The sequence below is a fragment of the Macaca thibetana genome, chromosome 9, assembly GCF_024542745.1.
Source record: "Macaca thibetana thibetana isolate TM-01 chromosome 9, ASM2454274v1, whole genome shotgun sequence".
Taxonomy (NCBI): Eukaryota; Metazoa; Chordata; class Mammalia; order Primates; family Cercopithecidae; genus Macaca; species Macaca thibetana.
In genome coordinates this window covers 32,051,583-32,070,321 of record NC_065586.1, presented here as the reverse complement: position 1 = coordinate 32,070,321, position 18,739 = coordinate 32,051,583, and the positions used below count along the sequence as shown (strand labels likewise).

Here is an 18,739-nt window from a genome sequence, read left to right as displayed (position 1 = left end):
CATCTTTTTTTTTTCATTTGAAGTAAATGTAAGTACAATAGATGATGTAAAATCAAAACCATTCATTTTGCTCTAAATTTTTGTATATTAAAATTTCTTCTCTCTAATCTGAAAGTTTTGAAAATGAAGATTTTAGTTGCAGTTACCATATTACCTGCCTTAAAGTTTTGTTGTTGTTGTTGTTGTTGTTGTTGTTGTTTTGAGATGGAGTTTCGCTCTTTTTGCCCAGATGAAGTGCAGTGGTGCTATTTTGGCTCACTGCAACCTCCGCCTCCCAGGTTCAAGCAATTCTCCTGCCTCAACCTCCCAAGTAGCTGGAATTACAGATGCCCACCACCATGCCCAGCTAATTAAAGTTTCCTTTTCATTTACCATAATGGAATCTTGACACTAAATATGACTTCTGTATGGATTTTTTTCTCTTTGTGAATGTTTCTTTGTAATGCAATTTAAAAGAAAATAGCAGTCTTTTTTTCTGTATACCCTGAAATATACAGAAAAATAAATGATACACCTTGATTCATTTGTCTTGGAATTTTCTGTACAGTATTTTAAAACATTCATTAAGTTTTATTTCATCTTACGTTTGAACTTTTACACTGATTTTGTACTATACACATGAGATCAGACATTCTAACTTCTGTAGTGATGAAACAAACATTTTGTTTTGCTTTTTTGGGGATGCTTTTTTTTCTGGACTTTATATTTTTATGACTGGGGTTTTTTTTTCCATAGAATTTCTCAGTTGAACTTTAATTCTTGTTCATATCTTAAAACTATTTCTCAAGGATACATAATAGTTTGTATTACTAGCAAGAAACCAATTAATACCTATAATAATACTCCTTTATTTGGGGCCGTAACTACCTTAAATCCTTTCTGGAATCTTAAATTTAAATAAAATCTGCAATTTCTAACATTTGGATCCAGGATTTTTCACTGAGCAGCCTGCCTTAGCAATTGGGAAATAATGGAATATAATCCAGTGTGTTTGACTACTAAATAAAGTGGCATGAAACAAGATGACCACCCATCCCTAATACATGTGTGTCTTCTAAAAGGATTGCTGGGGCTGTTGGAAAGGCATACTTGTGATGTAAATGCGGTTTTTTTGTTAGCTAGCTGTAACAAATCGGTGTGGGCTGCCCTTCCACTCAGCTTAATATATTCAGATTGACTGTGAATCCAGTGGAGAAATTGGAGAGCTAGGATGAAGGTGTTGACAGGCTAGCAGAAGTTTAAAATAAGTTCCAAATATTTCAGATGTTATTGTCTCCATTGCTACTTCCCTAATTCAAGGTATTGCCATCTCTTGCCTAAGTTTAAGTAGCTTCCTCACTGGTCCTCCCAAGACTATAATTGCTGCCTCCCCAGTATTCTTAATACAACCAGTGGCCCTTTGAAAAAGGAAATCTCATTGTGTCACTCTTGCTAAAAACCTATGAAGAGTTGCCATTGTTTTCAAAGTGGCATTACATACTAGGCTTTATGTAATCTAGTCCCTATGTCCTTTTAGTACCTCCGAAGCCTTCAAATTCACTTCAGCCACAGAATCAGTTCTCATTTATTCTCCTGCACTGAAACACCATTCCCCTGTGGGTTGATTTAGTAATCTCCCACGGATCCTTCAGATCTCAGCTCAAGGTCACTTCCTTAGGTATCCACTCATTATGACAGGACTGTCACAGGCTCTCATAATATCATCTTTCATGGCAATTACTGCTGTAAATTTCCATTTTATTTATGTAGTTACTTGGTTATAGTCTCACCACATGACTCCAAACTGCAGGTACCTCTAGCATTGGAGCTTAATGCCTCTGTAATTTTTTAATAAGTGACTGGATTGGCTTATTGTTAATTTATTCATATGCTTCTAGTTTAGTCTATCCCAGAGCTATGTTTAGAGATTAGGGACATAACTCCTATTGTAATTTAGAGTTATATGAGGAGAATGATGGTTCCATCAGAGTCTACCATGTAATTACTATGTGATTAGACAAGTAGCTTAACTGCTAGCCCTCATTTTTATCATTAATAGAGAAAACTTGAAATAGATGGTCTGTATGCTTGTCTCTTACTTGAATGTTCAATTGAGTTTAAGGGTTTCCCTCCATTTATTAGGCTAGGGATGGTTGGGCTGTAAACATAACAATCCCAGAATCTTAGTGGCTTTGCAACAAAGTTCTATGTTTAGCATTGCACTATCCGTTGGGTTGATTTGAGGGTTCTATTCTGTGTGGCCTCACTCCAGGATACAGACAGGCAGAGCAGCCTTTATCCTGAACATTGTGTACACTGCAGTGGAAGAGAGAGAGCTCTGGAAGATCTCATGTCTTTCTTTGCATCAGCTGTTAAGATGCTCTGGCCAGAAGTTACATGCCACTTTTGCTTACAGCTCATTGGCCAGAACAAGAAACATAGCTGCATCTAATCATAAAGGAGCCAGGAGGTACAATCTTGTCATATGACCAAAAGGTAGAAACAACAATATTAATAAGTAGGCCAAGGTTTGGCTTACCCTTCTTCTCATAGAGAAAATACACTCCTCTCCCCCAGTGAAGCCAGCTCAGAAGTCCCAAGTAATGACAGCTTCAAACTTAAGAGTTTCCAGGTGATACACATAATTCTGTATATCAGACCTGTATGTGTTTCCTTGACCTGGAGAACTGTGAACGAAAATGTTACCTGCAACCACCTTCCCGCCATACCCAATATACGTTATAACAGGGACAGGATAACCCCAATAAGCACTTCCATGTGCATAACAGAACATTAGAGGAGCCCTGCAGTCCCCATCCCACAGCCATTCAGAAATCCCCCCACAGCCCCATGTCACAAGGCTTACCCTAGATATGGGGAGTGTGCTTGTTTCAGCACTAGGTCTGTTCCCTGGGGGGACTCCCCAGGCCATTGTTTTTTGTGGCTGTTGGCATTGATATCTAGGAGATTCTTCCTTTTCCATCATCTTCCTTAGCCTCATCTGAAGTAGTCATTGGAAAATATGCCCTCATTGGGAGCTAAAAGGCTTGACAACCTGCTTTGTATAGAAAGTTGGAGATTTAAGCATACTTCTAAATCAGGTTTTTAATTCAGGCTCGGGGTTGTTTGTTGGTAGCACAACTGTGCAAGCTTGTAATGTGTCTAAAAACACATTTCCATTCAGCTCATATGCCAGTGTTCTTTACGAGATGTATGTCTTATAAATGCTGCCACCAGGAACCTGCTGGGCTCTGTGTGTGTGTATTTATGTGTCTTTTTCTTTTCCTCAGAGCATTTTATTCAACTGAGAGCATTTACAGGGTGTCACAATTTTAATTGGATCTCTGCTCTGAGACTCTTCTCTTTAACCCATTCAGATGTTTTAACAGTGAATATGATGCCCATACTCTTGATTTGATTTGATACTCTTCCTTTGTTGCTCAAAGCCTTTGGTGGTTTTTAAACTTATGGCTTGGGGTTGAGAAATCTTTTCTTCCAACTGTGCAAGCCTCCGGGGCCCTCTTCCTTTTATTCCTGCTTACAAACTCTGGTCAGTTTTAAAATTTGTTTCTTTCTTGCAATACCAAACACAGTCGAAACAACCAACACACCATTTTAATGTTAGTTTTTTTTAAATTGGCGCATAGTGATTGTACATACAGTCGTGTTCTGCATAGTGACATTTCAGTCAACAACAGATCACATATATGACTCTTGATGTCCCCCAAAATTGTAATACCATATTGTTACTGTACCTTTTCCATGTTTAGATATGCTTAGATCCACAAATACTTTTTTGTGGTACAATTGCCTACAGTACTCACTACAATAACATACTATACAGGTTAGTAGTCTATAAGCTATACCATGTAGGTTAGGTATGTAGTAAACTATACCATCTAAGTTTGTTAAGTAAAATCTATAATGTTTACATGATCCAGTCACCTCATGATGCATTTGTCAGAACACATTCCCATTATTAAGCAATGCATGGCTGTATTTATGGAGTAATGTTTCTATACATGTGTACACTGTGTAATGACCAGATCATGGCAATTAACATAGCCATGACCTTAAGCATTTATCATTTATTTGTAGTGAGAACACTCACAATCCTTTCTTCTGGCTATTTTGAAACATATAATGTGCTGTCGTTAGCAATAGTCACTCTACTGTCCAATAGAGTACCAGAACTTACTCCTGTCTGACTGTAAATTGTACCCCTTGACCAACTTCTTGTTTCCCGTCCCTCCTATTATCCCCAGTCTCTGGAAAACACTGTTCTTCCCACAACTTCTATGAGTTGTTGTTTTGTTTTGTTTTGTTTTTTGTTGAGATATCACATATGAATGAGATCATGTGATATTTTTCTTTCTGTGTCTGGTTTATCTCACTTTAACATAGTATCTCCTAGGCTCACCTGTGTTGTAGCAAATGACAGAATTTCATCCTTTTTTGTAGCTGAATATTATTCCACTGTGTGTGTATGTGTGTCACCACATTTTCTTCATTCATCTATTGATGGTAATTTACTTTTTTTTTTTTTGAGGACCCTCTCCATACTGTTTTCTGTAATGGCTGTACTGATTTACATTGCCACTGACAGTGTGTGAGAGTTCTTTTTTCCCTGCATCCTCACCAGCATTTGTTACTTTTTGTCTTTCTAATAGCCATTCTCACTTGAGTAAGGTGAAATTTCATTGTGGTGTTGATTTGCATTTTCCTAATGGTTAGTCATGATGAGCATTTTTTCCTATACCTGTTGGGAAATGTTCAGTTTTTTTAACCTCTTCCCCTAGAGCTATAGGTTTATTAAATACACTATCTGCTTTTCAAGTTATTATAACCGACTTTTACCAAATATTTTGTACTGCATGTTAAGGATTGCCATCATTCTAGCCTCTGAGAAGTTTCCTTGCTGCCTGGCCTTCAAGCCAGTGGCATATATTTTAGTTTTTTTGTTATAATAGTATCCTATCTCTGGTACCAATTTATATTTGTTAGGATGGGCTAGGATATGCTGTGATAACCAAGAACCTCAAAATCTTAGTGGCATGAAATACCCAAAGTTTTTTTTTTTCTTGTTCTTGTCACATTTTGGGTCATTGTCCTGGATCAGCAGGGGAAGCAGGGTGGTATAACAGTAAACATCTCAAGCCTGGTGACAGGTGAGTGCATTGAAAGATTTCACATCTTTCACTGACAGTTAAATGCCATGGTTCAGAAGTCATACTTTGACTTACAGTTGGCCAGGATTAGGCACCTAACCCCTCCCAGCCACAGGACAACCAGAAAGTACAATCATACCAGAAATTTTGATGAACAGCTCTAAAGACTAACCCTTTCAGTATTCGTTTTTGTGTATTCCAAGAGGAAGGATAAGGAAGTGGGGATATTGTAGTCTGTCCTACAACTCCTTGCAGTGTGTTAACTGTACTATTGTTTTTTGGAGATCTTTGAGAAGATAGATAAGAGGTATAAATTCATCAGGCCATGTTTCATCTGTTCTGAGTTTAAGGTATTTAATCTATCCTCCTTCCTACTATTAAAAAGTAAGTTTTGCATTCTGACCATGATTTGGTCAGACTTTAACATAAAGACCTCCTTTACTTACTGGAAGGCATACTGTAGTTGATATTGTCAGACCAAAATTCCTAAATTAAGTACAAGTGTTGTAACACCAGTCCTCTGCTACCATTTATCACTGGAAAGAGTTAATTTGCCTTTATAGAGTTTAAAAAAAAAAAAACTGACAGTGTCTGCCACAGTTTGCTTCTTTGAAATGAGATTGTGATTACTCTTTTTTTGCCTACATTTGGAAGAATCAGCCTTTCGTTCTGACCAAATTTAATGCATGATACAAACTTTTAGTATGGTTTACTTAATATTTTTGTGGAGGAACATCTTAAATATTATCTGGAAACTTTATTGGTGTATTTTATCTCCTTCCACTCTGAAATAAGGGAATTTGTGTGATGTTTATATTAGCCCCGGGACCTTTACAAGAAAAGATAAAATTTTCCTCCTTTTATAGCACGTTTTCCAACCATTTGCCCCTTCCTGTGCAAATTAAAGTTGTTAGGAATTTTCTCTTGTTTCCATAGGAAAGAGGAAACCAGATTTATTTCACACAGCATTAAGCTTTAAAAATGATCCATTGAGTTATCTCATACCCATCGTGGGGTGAGGTATGTGGTGTAAATCTTTGAAATGAATTATTGCCATTAATTAGAAAAGCTGTAAAAACAAGACTTCCCCGTGATGATAATACACATTTTCCTTTTTAAATTTTGTTTTGTGTTTTACAGTGTGTAGAGAGATCTCATTCTCTTGTACAAGCTGAAGTTTCTGACTATACTCAGTATAGTATAGTGCTGGAATTTATCATAAAACGTCCTTAAGTTCTACAGTGAGAATTGATTATGTTTATAGGTTGACACTTGTTTTGTTAACAGTGATAGTCTGCCACTAAAAATTAAGGTTTAATTTTGTTTTTGTTTTTGTTTTTTTGTTGTTTTGTTTTGTTTTGTTTTGTTTTGAGACAGAGTCTCACTGTTACCCCGGCTGGAGAGCAGTGGCCCATCTCAGCTCACTGCAAGCTCCCCTTCCCGGGTTCACGCCATTCTCCTGCCTCAGCCTCCCTGGTAGCTGGGACTACAGGCGCCCGCCACCTCGCCCGGCTAATTTTTTGTATTTTTAGTGGAGACGGGGTTTCACCGTGTTAGCCAGGATGGTCTCGATCTCCTGACCTCATGATCCGCCCACCTTGGCCTCCCAAAGTGCTGGGATTACAGGCGTGAGCCACCGAGCCCGGCTGAAATGTTTTGTTTTTTTAAGATTAGTAAGAGAAAGAATATCTTTTAAGAAAACACAAGGTAAATTTGGAACTAAACTTTTAAAAATGTGTTTACTCATTTATTCTTGTATTCTATAAAGTAAGATTTATTGGAGTAACTTTTTTTTCTTTTTTGAGACGGAGTGTCTCACTCCGTCGCCCAGGCTGGAATGCAGTGGCACAATCTCGGCTCACTGCAGCCGCCGCCTCTCGGGTTCAAGCGATTCTTCTGCCTCAGCCTCCCGAGGCGCTGGGATTACAGGCACCCGCCACCATGCCCAGCTAATTTTTTGTAGAGATGCGGTTTCACCATGTTGGCCATACTAGAGTAACTAGTAAGCTTATTTATTAAAGAATAACTAGACCAGGCGTGGGATTACGCCTGTAATCCCAGCACTTTGGGAGGCCAGGACGCGCAGATCACGAGGTCAGGAGGTGGAGACCATTCTGGCTAACACGGTGAAACCCCGTTTCTATTAAAAATACAAAAAAAAAAGAGCAGCGCGTGGTGGCGGGCGCCTGTAGTCCCAGCCACCTGGGAGGCTGAGGCAGGAGAATGGCCTGAATCCGGGAGGCAGAGCTTGCAGTGAGCGGAGATCACGCCACTGCTCTCCAGCCCGGGTGACAGAGCGAGACTCTGTCTCAAAAATAAAATAAAATAGAATAAAATATTTATATTAATAATTTAGGCCACTAATTATTATAATTTGCCTATTAGAATAATAATTGCACCAGGACTTATGGATGTATCTTTATTTAATCCTTATGGCAACATTTGAAGTTAGGTGGCATTTTCTGTGCTTCACCAGTAAAGAAACAGGCTGAGTTGATTTCATTAGAGAGCTAATATGTGTATGCTAGGGACCTTGCTAAGAGGTTTATGTCCATTTCTTGTCTCAATTTCTTCTTAAAATGGCAATTACCTGATTTTACTAATGAGATTTGGTTTAGAAAAGTCAAGTCACAATTAGTAAACAGCAGAGTTGGAATTCCAATTCAGATTTCTGATCATTGTGTGCTGTTGAAGAGTATTATATCTTTTACTTAGATACCTTCCTATTTGATAAGACACATCTTATCAGAAACTTTGTTTCCTTACACCATGTTATACAATACAGAAGAAAAGAATTTATGGTATTAAATTAGAAATTATGAAATATTTACTACTGTGGTAATTATAAATAAAAGGGGGTAAGCTTGAACAAATATGAAAGACGCACATTTAAACAAGAAAGTTTTGAGATTGTCAAAGTCCCTTTTATTTTTTAACCACTCCAGAAAGATACTACTTCTACTACAAATATCAGAAATTACACTGGAGGGGATTTTGTGATTTTGGTGAAACTTAGGGACTTCGTGAAAAGGAAAAAAATTCTATAAGATTATTTTTAGTTCTGGTCTGAAGTGAATAAGAAGAAGTACATTGTATATACTTATCTTTTCAAAAAATTATGGATACATAATAGCTGTACATATTTATGGGGTACATGTGATATTTTGATGCAAGCATACGATGTGTACTCGTCAAATCAGGGTAACTGGAGTATCCATCACCTCAAGCATTTATCCTTTCTTTGTGTTAGGAACATTCCAGTTCCACTCTTTTAGTTGTTTTGAAATACACAATAAATCATGGTTTTTTAAAAAAATGGTCTCTTTATTGTGCTGCCAAACCCTAGATCTTATTCCATCTAACTGTATTTTTGTACCCACTAATCATCCCTTCTTTATCCCTCCCTCCCCGCTACCCTTCCCAGCCTCTGGTAATACCATCACTCTGTCTCCATGAGTTCAGTTTTTTGTTTTGTTTTGTTTTTTTAGCTCCCATATATTGATGAGAACTATCATTTCTCATACTAGGCACGTTATAGTATTCCAGAGTCACCTTAAACATGCACAAATGTTAGCATTCATAGAAATCCTAAAGGTTTATATTTTAAGTAAAACAATGTGTGTAATAAAGTAAGTGTAGCAACAGCTAAGTGCTACATTGACTGGCAAGAAACCAACCATAGATAAATCTGTTATTTTTGATAGAAGAACAGGGTATGGTCAAATTTAGTCTACTTGATACTCTGTTTCAACCTATTTAGTTCATCACATAAATCCTTCTCTCTCTGGATGGTAAATAATTTAGTTATCTTCTGACTTCTTTTATGGAAGATTTTATAGTAATAATAAAGTACTAAGCTGATTGCTTATAAGTAAACTCATTTCTGATTACTTTCTGTAAAAAGATTATATTATTTTGTTTCCATATATGGTATAGTAAATGTGTCAAAGATAGAACCAAAGTGTTAGAAATCCAGAGGAAGAACTAACAAATTTTAATAGTTTTCTAGTTTTGTTTATATTAAGCAAGATAAAACAGACTTTGTACTGCAAACTGCGATACATGTAAGGCTAACACATGATTAAGAATGGCATAGGGAAACATCTGTACCTGGTCTTGGCTTTCTTCTGACTTCATCTTCCTCAGCTGTGTCCTTCATACCCAGGATGCCTGGACATTAGCAGCAGTTAAGTCTTAGGAGCTAAAATCAAGTAGAAGTACTCTAAGGAGAATCCTGTAAGCGAAGCTAAGAAACCTGTTCTTACTTCCTTAGGTGGATTGGTTGTAGCTTTCTAATAATCCTTGTACCTAGGATGCTGTTGATCATCTCTTCAGCCATTTAAAGTCCTTCTTGCTTCTCCCTTAGTATTCTGAGTCTTCCTCTGAGTACCAACCGGAACCCAGCCATAGATGGGGAAGGCAAAAGAAGACAAGAAGGGAGAATTAGGCTACGGTACAAAGACCATAGGGTTCTGGAGTCAGACCTCAGTCCAAATCTTACTTCCACCACTTCAGGCAAGTGACTTAATCAGTCTTCAGAGTGAACATGAAGTATCTAATAAAGGGTCTGAACATAGTGATAAGGTTTTTTGACTTAATATTACTTCCCTCTTCTCTCAGTCATTTTCACTATGTAAATAGTAGGCATTCTTTAGCTCTACCACTTATCTGTCATACCACAACTAGTCTGCTAAACCTCAAAAATTAAATGAATCTAAGCTGGGTGTAGTGGCTATACCTGTAGCACCAGCTACTTAGGAGGCAGAGGCAGGAGGATCACTTGTCCATAATTTGGGGGCTGTAAAGGGCCGTTTGTGCTTATTAATAGCCACTGCACTCCAGCCTGGGCAATATAGCAAGACCCCATCTCTGAAAACAAAACAAAAAAACAGATCTATATTAAAGGTCTGCAAACTTTTCCTGTAAAGAATCAGATAGTAAGTATTTTAAGATTCGCTGGCCCTTTAGTCTGTGTCATCACTACTCAACTCTCTTCATAAGGGCAAAAGCAGCTGTGGAATGATATGCAGACCAATGAGTGTGGCTATGTTCCAATATAATTATTTAGAAAAACAGGTGGTAGGCTAGATTTGGCCCCAGGCTATATAGTTTAACCTCTAATCTTTGTCTTTAAGCATTAAAGGTAGTTCCATTTTGAGATTCCATGGTCAAAATACAGCCCCCTTAAAAAAAAATAAGTGAAAAAGACCTCATTATGAGTTGGACAGTGAATGGAGTTACCAGATGGTGTTTCCCAAAATTGATGACATATATTGTGGAGGAGAATGGTAGTATAAATTAAAGATCAGGTCCCACCAAACATTTAAAGAAATCACATTAACAGTGGTCAAAAGCTGGGTGTGGTGACTCACGCCTGTAATCCCAGTACTTTGGGAGGCTGAGGCAGGTGGTTCACTTGAGTCCAGGAGTTCAAGACCAGCCTGGCCAACATAGTGAAATCCTGTCTCTACTAAAAATTAGCTGGGTGTGGTGGTGCATGCCATAATCCAAGCTACTTGGGAGGCTGAGGCAGGTGAATCACTTGCGCCCAGGAAGCAGAGGTTGCAGTGAGCCAAGATCACACCACTGCACTCCACTGGGCCAACAGAGCAAGGCTGTGTCTCAAAAAACAAAAAGAAAGGTCAAATGACTAAGAAATGTTGAATTCTGTATTATTTATTTGGAAGATCATAATGCATTTTGGCATACGTGAAATCTGTAAGGATTCTTCTGTAAAGATGTTGTTCAGCATAGTTTATCCCTGCCTCTATGCATATCCCAAAATTATTTAGTCACAGAACCCCTCACGTAACACTTAATGATATTGCTGGAACTACTTTTCAGAAGACAGTATTCTGAAACTATCTAGTTTAAATAGAGAAATTAAGAAAGGGAATTTAAGAAAGAGACTTTCACTGACTTGTAAAGATTATGCAGTTACTTGGTAACAGTTCTGGAAGCAGTACTTGAATCTTTTGTACAGATTGTACTTTTTTTAAAAAGTCCTTTTGCTTTTAGCTTTATTTAAACAAGAGAAAAAACTATTATTTGGAAGTAATTTTACTTACAGAAAAGTTGCAAGAAAAGGAGTAGTAAGTACATAGAGCATTCTCTACCCTTTACCCAGACACACTTGTTGTTAACACTGCCTCATTTGCTTTATTGTTCTCTTTCTTATATGTACACACATATTTTTTTCCCAAACCATTTAAGTTGCCTGCATTGTGGATCTTTACCCCTAAATAGTTTCATGGATGTTGGCTGGGCATGGTGGCTCACGCCTGTAATCCCAGCACTTTGGGCGGCCAAGGTGGGCAGATCACCTGAGGTCAGGAGTTGGAGAGCAGCCTGGCCAAAATGGTGAAACTCTGTCTCTACTAAAAATACAAAAAAAATTAGCCGGGCGTGTTGGCACGCACCTGCAAATCTCAGCTACTCAGGAGGCTGAAGCAGGAGAGTTGCTTGAACCCAGGAGGTGGAGGTTGCGGTGAGCCGAGATCGCACCACTGCACTTCCAGCCCAGGTGACAGAGCAAGACTCTGTCTCAAAGAAAAAAGTATACATCTTTTCATGGATGTTTTCATCTTTTTTGATGTAGACATTTTTGAAGAATATAGTTTTGACTTTTTTAATAGAGTGACCCCATTTTAGGTTTGTCTGATGTTTTCTCATACTGAAGTTTTGCCTTTCCAGCTGGAATATCACATAAGGGATATTGGGTACCCATGACATCACCTCTGGAGGCACACAGATGCATCTGCACCTCACTGGTAATGGTAATTTTTACAATCTGGTGAAAGCATGGTCCAATTTCTCCACAGTATAGTTACTATATTTCCCTTCTAACAAATAAGCAATCTGTGGGGAATCTACATCCTTCTTGTTATTTTGTTATCTTCTGCCACTTCCAGTATGTGTGAGGCAGGTTGTTCAGGGGTCATGGAATCCCTATCAGGAATTTTTTTTCCAGATTCTGGCTTGCTCAGTTTTCAGTTCAGTTTTCAACTTTATAAAGATTGCAGTTGAATCTTTATGAAGATAAACATTTTTAAGTCACCTCTTCCTGTTTTTTATGTTACCATAGTATTACATAATCATTGTAGGAGACTTTCCAAAAGCGGGGTAGGCATCCTAGTAGAATTGTAAAGAAGGGAGAAGGGTTATGGATGGAGTTAGAGTCAGGAAACAGTACATATAGGTGTTACTAGAAAGTTCTATTAGATGCTCATTCTAGGTGGAGTAGGAAATTCAGGGGAGAAAGTGGTCAGGTGTTGAACTGGAGGAATTATCTAGAGCTAGGTCATGAGGGCCTGTTTGCCAAGGCAAGTTTGAATTTCACCAGGGAGGCAATAAAGAACCAAAGATGAAGTGTGAGAGTGACTTGGTCAAACTCTTAGAAAGACCAGTGGAAAGTAATGTGATACTAGAGATTAGAAGGCTCCTTGCTGCATGAACTGTGGCCATGGGATGGAGAAGTATTGAGTAATTTCTAGTCATAAAACTAATGAGAAATCTGTGCCTGACTTGGAAATGGGGAAAAAAGAAGCAAGAGGGGGCTGGAAACATTGAGGCTTCTGACTTGGGTGACTGCATAGATGACAGTGCAACTTATTGACATAGGTCAGGAGGAGGAACAGATTTGGAGAGTCATGGAGTGGGGGTGTCGATGTTATGTGAGAGATGTCTGTGGAGCATATAGTAAGGTCTTTATATACATGTCTAGAGTTAAGAATTCTGAGCTAGAAATTAAGATTTAGAGTAATCACCAGCATCCAAATGGTAATTGAAGCCATGATACTGGGTGAAGTTGCAAGGGCGTGTATATACAAGGGCTAAAGACTAAGCAGTGGGACAGATTTAGTTTGTGTTATTGATTATATAAGCACTTTTAGACATTTAAATTAGTTTATTGCTGCATAGGGCATTTTAGAAAAAAAAAACACATTTGTATCTGTATTTTACTGCTCTCGGGGCTATTTTGGAAACAGAAATCATCAGCATAAAGATTACAACAAAAAATAACAGTTTGGGGGGCCTTTTAAAATTTGATTTTGGGGAAATGATTCGATTAGATTGTGGCTTTTCTAAGCATAGAAGGAGACTCTAATTTTATTCCCTTCCCCCTTACATTGTCACAGATCACAGTGGGCATGTAGGCTCTTAATATGTACAGCACAAACAGCCTAAGCCTAAAGGGATGCTAGGGGTACAAATAAGGACATGAGAGGACAGACCCAGAATGAAACTTCATGTCTGGGCCACCTGTGATCGTGCCACTCAGTCACTTGACTTTACATCCTGTTAATTTTATAAGGAAAGTAGTAAATTGGCAATGATTCACACTGAAAAGAAATAACAGAACTGGACTATTTTATCTGTAAAGATCTTCCTTTTTGTATTTTATAAATTAATTTGAGTACTGAGCTTTAAGCGAGAGGATAGGTAGAGAGTAATAAACTTGTATCATTTATTTCTTGTGGAAAATAATAGATATTAAATTGCTCTTTTCCTTGCCAGATACTATATGTCCTTAAACTGTTACCCTAAGTATTTCAGATACAAAAGTAAAATGTATTCGTTTTAATTTTTTCTTGTTTTCCTTTTTTTTTTTTTTTTTTTTTTTTTGAGACGTAGTCTCGCTCTGTCACCCAGGCTGGAGTGCAGTGGTACGATCTTGGCTCACTGCAACCTCTGCCTCCCAGGCTCAAGCAATTCTCCTTCCTCAGCCTCCTGAGTAGTTGGGATTACAGCCATGTGCCACCACACCCAGCTAATTTTTTGTATTTTTAGTAGAGACAGGGTTTCCCTATGTTGGTCAGGCTGATCTCGAATTCCTGACCTCAAGTGATCCACCCGCCTCAGCCTCCCAAAGTGCTGGGATTACAGGTTTAATTTTTTCTTTGCCTTTATGAAATGTTATCTTTGTTTCTTTCTGAAGTCTATTCCAAATGGTAATAATTTGTGGACCTTAAATAACTGGTGTAATTCATTGACTCATTTATTTATTAAATAAGTATTTATTGGATACTTAGATGCTTTAGGCATGATTCTAGAGCTGGGATAAAGCAAAGCAAAAAATCTCCTACCTTCAAGGAACTTATATTCTGGTGAGAAGAAACTGTCAAGTAGTCTATAAGGAAGTGACAAGTGCTAGGGAAAAATAAAGCAGAGTTGGGGAACACAGTGTTCTGGGATTGAGCAAGATTTTACGATGAAGATTTTCAAACATTCAGTAAAAGTTTTCACAATTTACAGTGAGAATTTTCCCATGGTATACAACTAACTAGATGCTTCCATTTTATTATATTTGTTTTATCACCCATGTATCTATCTTTCCATCTTATTTTTTAAAGGCATTTAAAGTAAATTACACAGGAGTGCATGTTTTCCGAAATACTTCAGCGTGCATATCATTCATGAGAGTTCACTATTTGTTTACTGTTTCTTTCATTTGAGATAAAATTGACATGCAGTGAGATTCACAAATAGTGGATATTGGCTAAATTTTGTCAAATTCATGTATTTACGTAACCCAGTCCCCCATCAAGATAGAGAACATTACCATCATCCCAGAAAACTCTTTCATTCCCCTTCTCGGTCCCTGCCTTCACTTCCCAGGGGGAACTACTGTTATGATTTTTTTATTCCTGTCATAGATTATTTTTGCCGGTTGAGAACTTCATTGATGTACTTTGCATGAAGCTATTTTTACTCCCTATAGTGTTGTTGAGATTTACCTATGTTGTTGCATGTATAAATAGTTTATTCCTTTTTATTGCTGAGTAGTAGTCTGCTGTATGGCTTTACCACAGTTTGTTCATCTGTCCTATTTTGGTGGACATTTGGGTGGCTTCCAGTTTGGGCCCATTATGAATAAAGCTCTTTGAGTATTCTTACTCAGGTCTTTCTGTGGACTTGTGTTTTCCTTTCTCTTGAGTAAATTCTTAGGAGTGGACTTGCCGGGCTATGGATTGTGTGTGTTTGGTTTTACAGTTATCTATCAGCCTTTCCTCACTAACCGCGTATGAGAGTTCGAGTTATTCTTTATCCTCATCATCATGTGATGTTGTTAGTTTTTCCATTTTAGCCATTCTGCTGGGCATATAGAGGAATAACTGGTAAGGAATGATCTGATCAATCTGGGAAGATGACTTTTAAACAAAAATGTGAAGAAGGTGAGGGAGCAAGCTGATTCTTATAAGACTGACAAACAGCAAGGAATCCAGTATGACTAGAGTAGGGTGGGTGAAAAGGGGAATAGTAAACACCAGAGAAGTAACAAGGAAAGGGGAGTACAAATCATGCTGGACCTTGGAAGCAATTTTAAGGACTTTGTGATTTATTCTGGGTGAGATGGGAAATAAGTGTAAGATTTTGAATGGAAGAATGAGATGACCTGACTTGTATATTAACAGGATTGCTCTCACTATTCTGTGAAAAATAGATTTAAGGTGCAGGCAGGGAACCAGTTAGAGGCGATTGTAACGAGTCAGGGAAGAGTTGGGTGTTTGGATTTAGAAAAACTAGGTGGTATTTGCTGGAGCAGTGTTCCTCCATAGAGTTGTTTGGGTTCTTAGAAATGTCTTTTGAAAGTAGGAGAGAAAATAATTCAGCTCAGGCCTTTTGTTCAACTAGCAATGGAGTCTTCCTCTACATGCATAAATATTCAGGGATTTAAACTTCTTGAGTAGCTTCTTACAGAATTAATCATCACTTATTTACACATATGGAATTTTGTGTATTATTGCTTTTAATAAGCTGTTTTTAATTCAGTAACCAAAAAGCTCTAAATGTGGCCTTAATTGTTATGGCTAAGTGGTATGATCATTATTTGCTTAAATAAAAATGTAATGAATAAATGAATATAATTTAATCTTTGTTTAGGAATCTGCATAACATAACCTTGAATAGCTCTTTTTAGTTTGGTAATGTTTATTATAATTTATTATAGAACAAGTAGAAATGTCTTTTTTCATGTGTTTTATTTAGGTTGATCCTTTTCATCTTTCGGCAATGATACTTTATAAAATACCGAGTGCCTACAGTAAGCTAAAATATTATACTAGGCAATGAATACATTACAAAGACAATATTATTTACTCCTCAACATTAAAAGATTTACAGCCCCAAATAGTACATGAGAATACATCTTTTGAAGGAAAAGATGCAAAGGCAAGTTAGACATGGTCTCTACTCTTAAAGAGCTCACATTTTGGAGATCAGTATGTAAACAGAAATAGTGACAGCACAGTGCCTCTAAGTATAAAATGTAGTATTGCAGAATCACAAATGAGAGAGAAATTCTTCCTAGGAGAGGTAGAGACAAGATCATTTTGAACCAGACTTTGAAGATCAAGTGGGAATTTCCCATGGTGAGGTGAGAGCCTGAGGAATGGCGATAGCAGCAGAGATACCCACCCATGTGAACAAAGGAACAGAGCAGATGTTTATGACACATTATAGCAAAACCTATGCCTCCAGATAGGCTTTATCTACAGACAGCTAATGTCACTCTTATTTAATAAAAAATATTTCTGGCTTCTTAATATTAATGATATGCCCTGTTTAGAGCAGGCTTACCCTTTTGTGTTAGCTACCCATGCGTTTAACAGAGACTGTAGAAAGCCACTTGAAAAGGCAATGTTTTTCATGGTGTAAGCAAAAGTAATGAAGAGGGAGCATTTCTTTCTGGAGAGAAGAGAGGGAGATGGGTAAGGAAAATATATTTTGTAAATAATAAAAATACATAGCAGGGTGACTTGCTGGACTTGGAGTCAGATGTTGAAGCTAAAATTCACACTTGAGTCTCTAAAGCCTGTGCTCTTCTATTGCAGTAGGCAGGCTGAAGTAACAAAAGTGAATACTTTCAGAGCTGGGTGCCGTGATAGCAAAGCTCATGACATGAAAGTGTACCTCTGAATTTTCTGAAGATTATTTTTCATTGTTTTCTCATCCTCTTTTTATTGTTCATATTGCTATGTATAGGAAACTTATCTATAATTATTTTCAGCCCAAGAGGCTTTTAAGCTATGCTTAATTATAAGCTATGGTTCATCTGATTCCAATTCCATTTTTGTAAGATTGCATATTAAATATTTCTTTAAATTATTTAACTTTATTTCCTTTGTTCACTTTAAAATCGGGCTGATTTGAGAGTTTATGCCTCTGTACAATGAAAAATTGGAATTGATCTTGGTGTTACATCAATTAACAGTGAAATCACAGCTGAACCTAATCATCGTAAATATTTTATAATTAAAGAAATTTTACCCATCAAACATGTTATAAATAGTAAGTGGTCTTCAAACATAGCTATTCCCTCTATTCCCTCTTTTTAGTGCAGTGGCACGATTTTGGCTCACTGCAGCCTCGGTCTCCTGGGTTCAAGCGATTCTCCTGCCTCAGCCTTCATAGTAGCTGAGATTACAGGCACCCGCCACCACGCCCAGCTAATTTTTGTATTTTTAGTAGAGGCGGGGTGTCACCACATTGGCCAGGCTGGTCTCAAACTCCTAACCTCAGGTGACTCTCCTGCCTCAGCCTCCCAAAATGCTGGGATTACAGGCATGAGCCACCGCACCCAGCCTACTCCCTCTTCTTAAAACAATCTTTCACTTAACTCCTGTTCCTGCAAATATTAGCTTAAATGTCACTTTCTCCACTGGTAAAGCGATAGTCTCAGAAATGTTTCCTGTTTATATTTCTCTAAACATATTGTACTTTTCCTTCATAGTACTTTACTACACTGTACAATTTTTAGATTTCATTAGTATCTGTCCTTCCTGTTAGAGTGTAACCTCTGCAATGTCATGTAGAGCATGTCTCTCTTATTTGCCATTGTGTCCCAGTGCCAGGCACATAATGGTTAGCACTCAGTAAATTTAGACTAAGTTAATTAATGAACAGAATTAAGTCTGGATGGTCTGCCCTGTATCTCTGGTTTTTGTTTTAAAGCAGCATTTCCCAAACTGCATTTCAAAAGTTTTCTATCAACTATTAGTGGATAGTTTCTGAAAAAAATGATTCCCTTGTCATTGGTTTGGAATGGCTGTATCCTCCTTTATTAAGAACTACAGTTTACATTACCATGCTGAACGCTCTCAGAAAGTCCTTAAAAAAAAACAACTAAGTTTCAAACCCAGCCTTCTCTACACTTAAATTATCAAACTTCTCATTAGACTAACTATTAATAATTTGAAATTAGTACTTCAGTGAAACAGCTTGGAATATCATTGTAATTTGTACTTGCATAATCTCAGATATTTAGTCAAGGCATTAAATAAATATCTGTTGAATGAAATACAGAACTCATTTCCTAATTTATTTTGTTTCTTGTCTTTATCGTTTTGCAGCTTCTTCCTACTGAAACCAAAAAAAAAAATCTCATTTTCACTTATTTAATGTTATTTTGTGGAAATAGGTGTATATAGCTTTAGGTTTTAAAAATATTTTTTAAAACTGTATGTGTGTGTGTGTGTGTGTGTGCACATGTAATCATTTAAGCACTCCGCTTTGTTCTAAACACTGTTTTAGGGTGGTGATAACAGCAGTGGACAAAATAGACAAATCCCTTCCTTATGTTGCTTAGATTG

At 37.5% G+C, this 18,739-nt stretch overlaps 1 protein-coding gene across 4 annotated transcripts in view; it reads left to right on the top strand.

The window, feature by feature from the left end:
* EPC1 (enhancer of polycomb homolog 1) overlaps positions 1 to 18,739 on the top strand; it is a 113,172-nt gene that overhangs the window by 49,843 nt on the left and 44,590 nt on the right. The window lies entirely within an intron of this gene.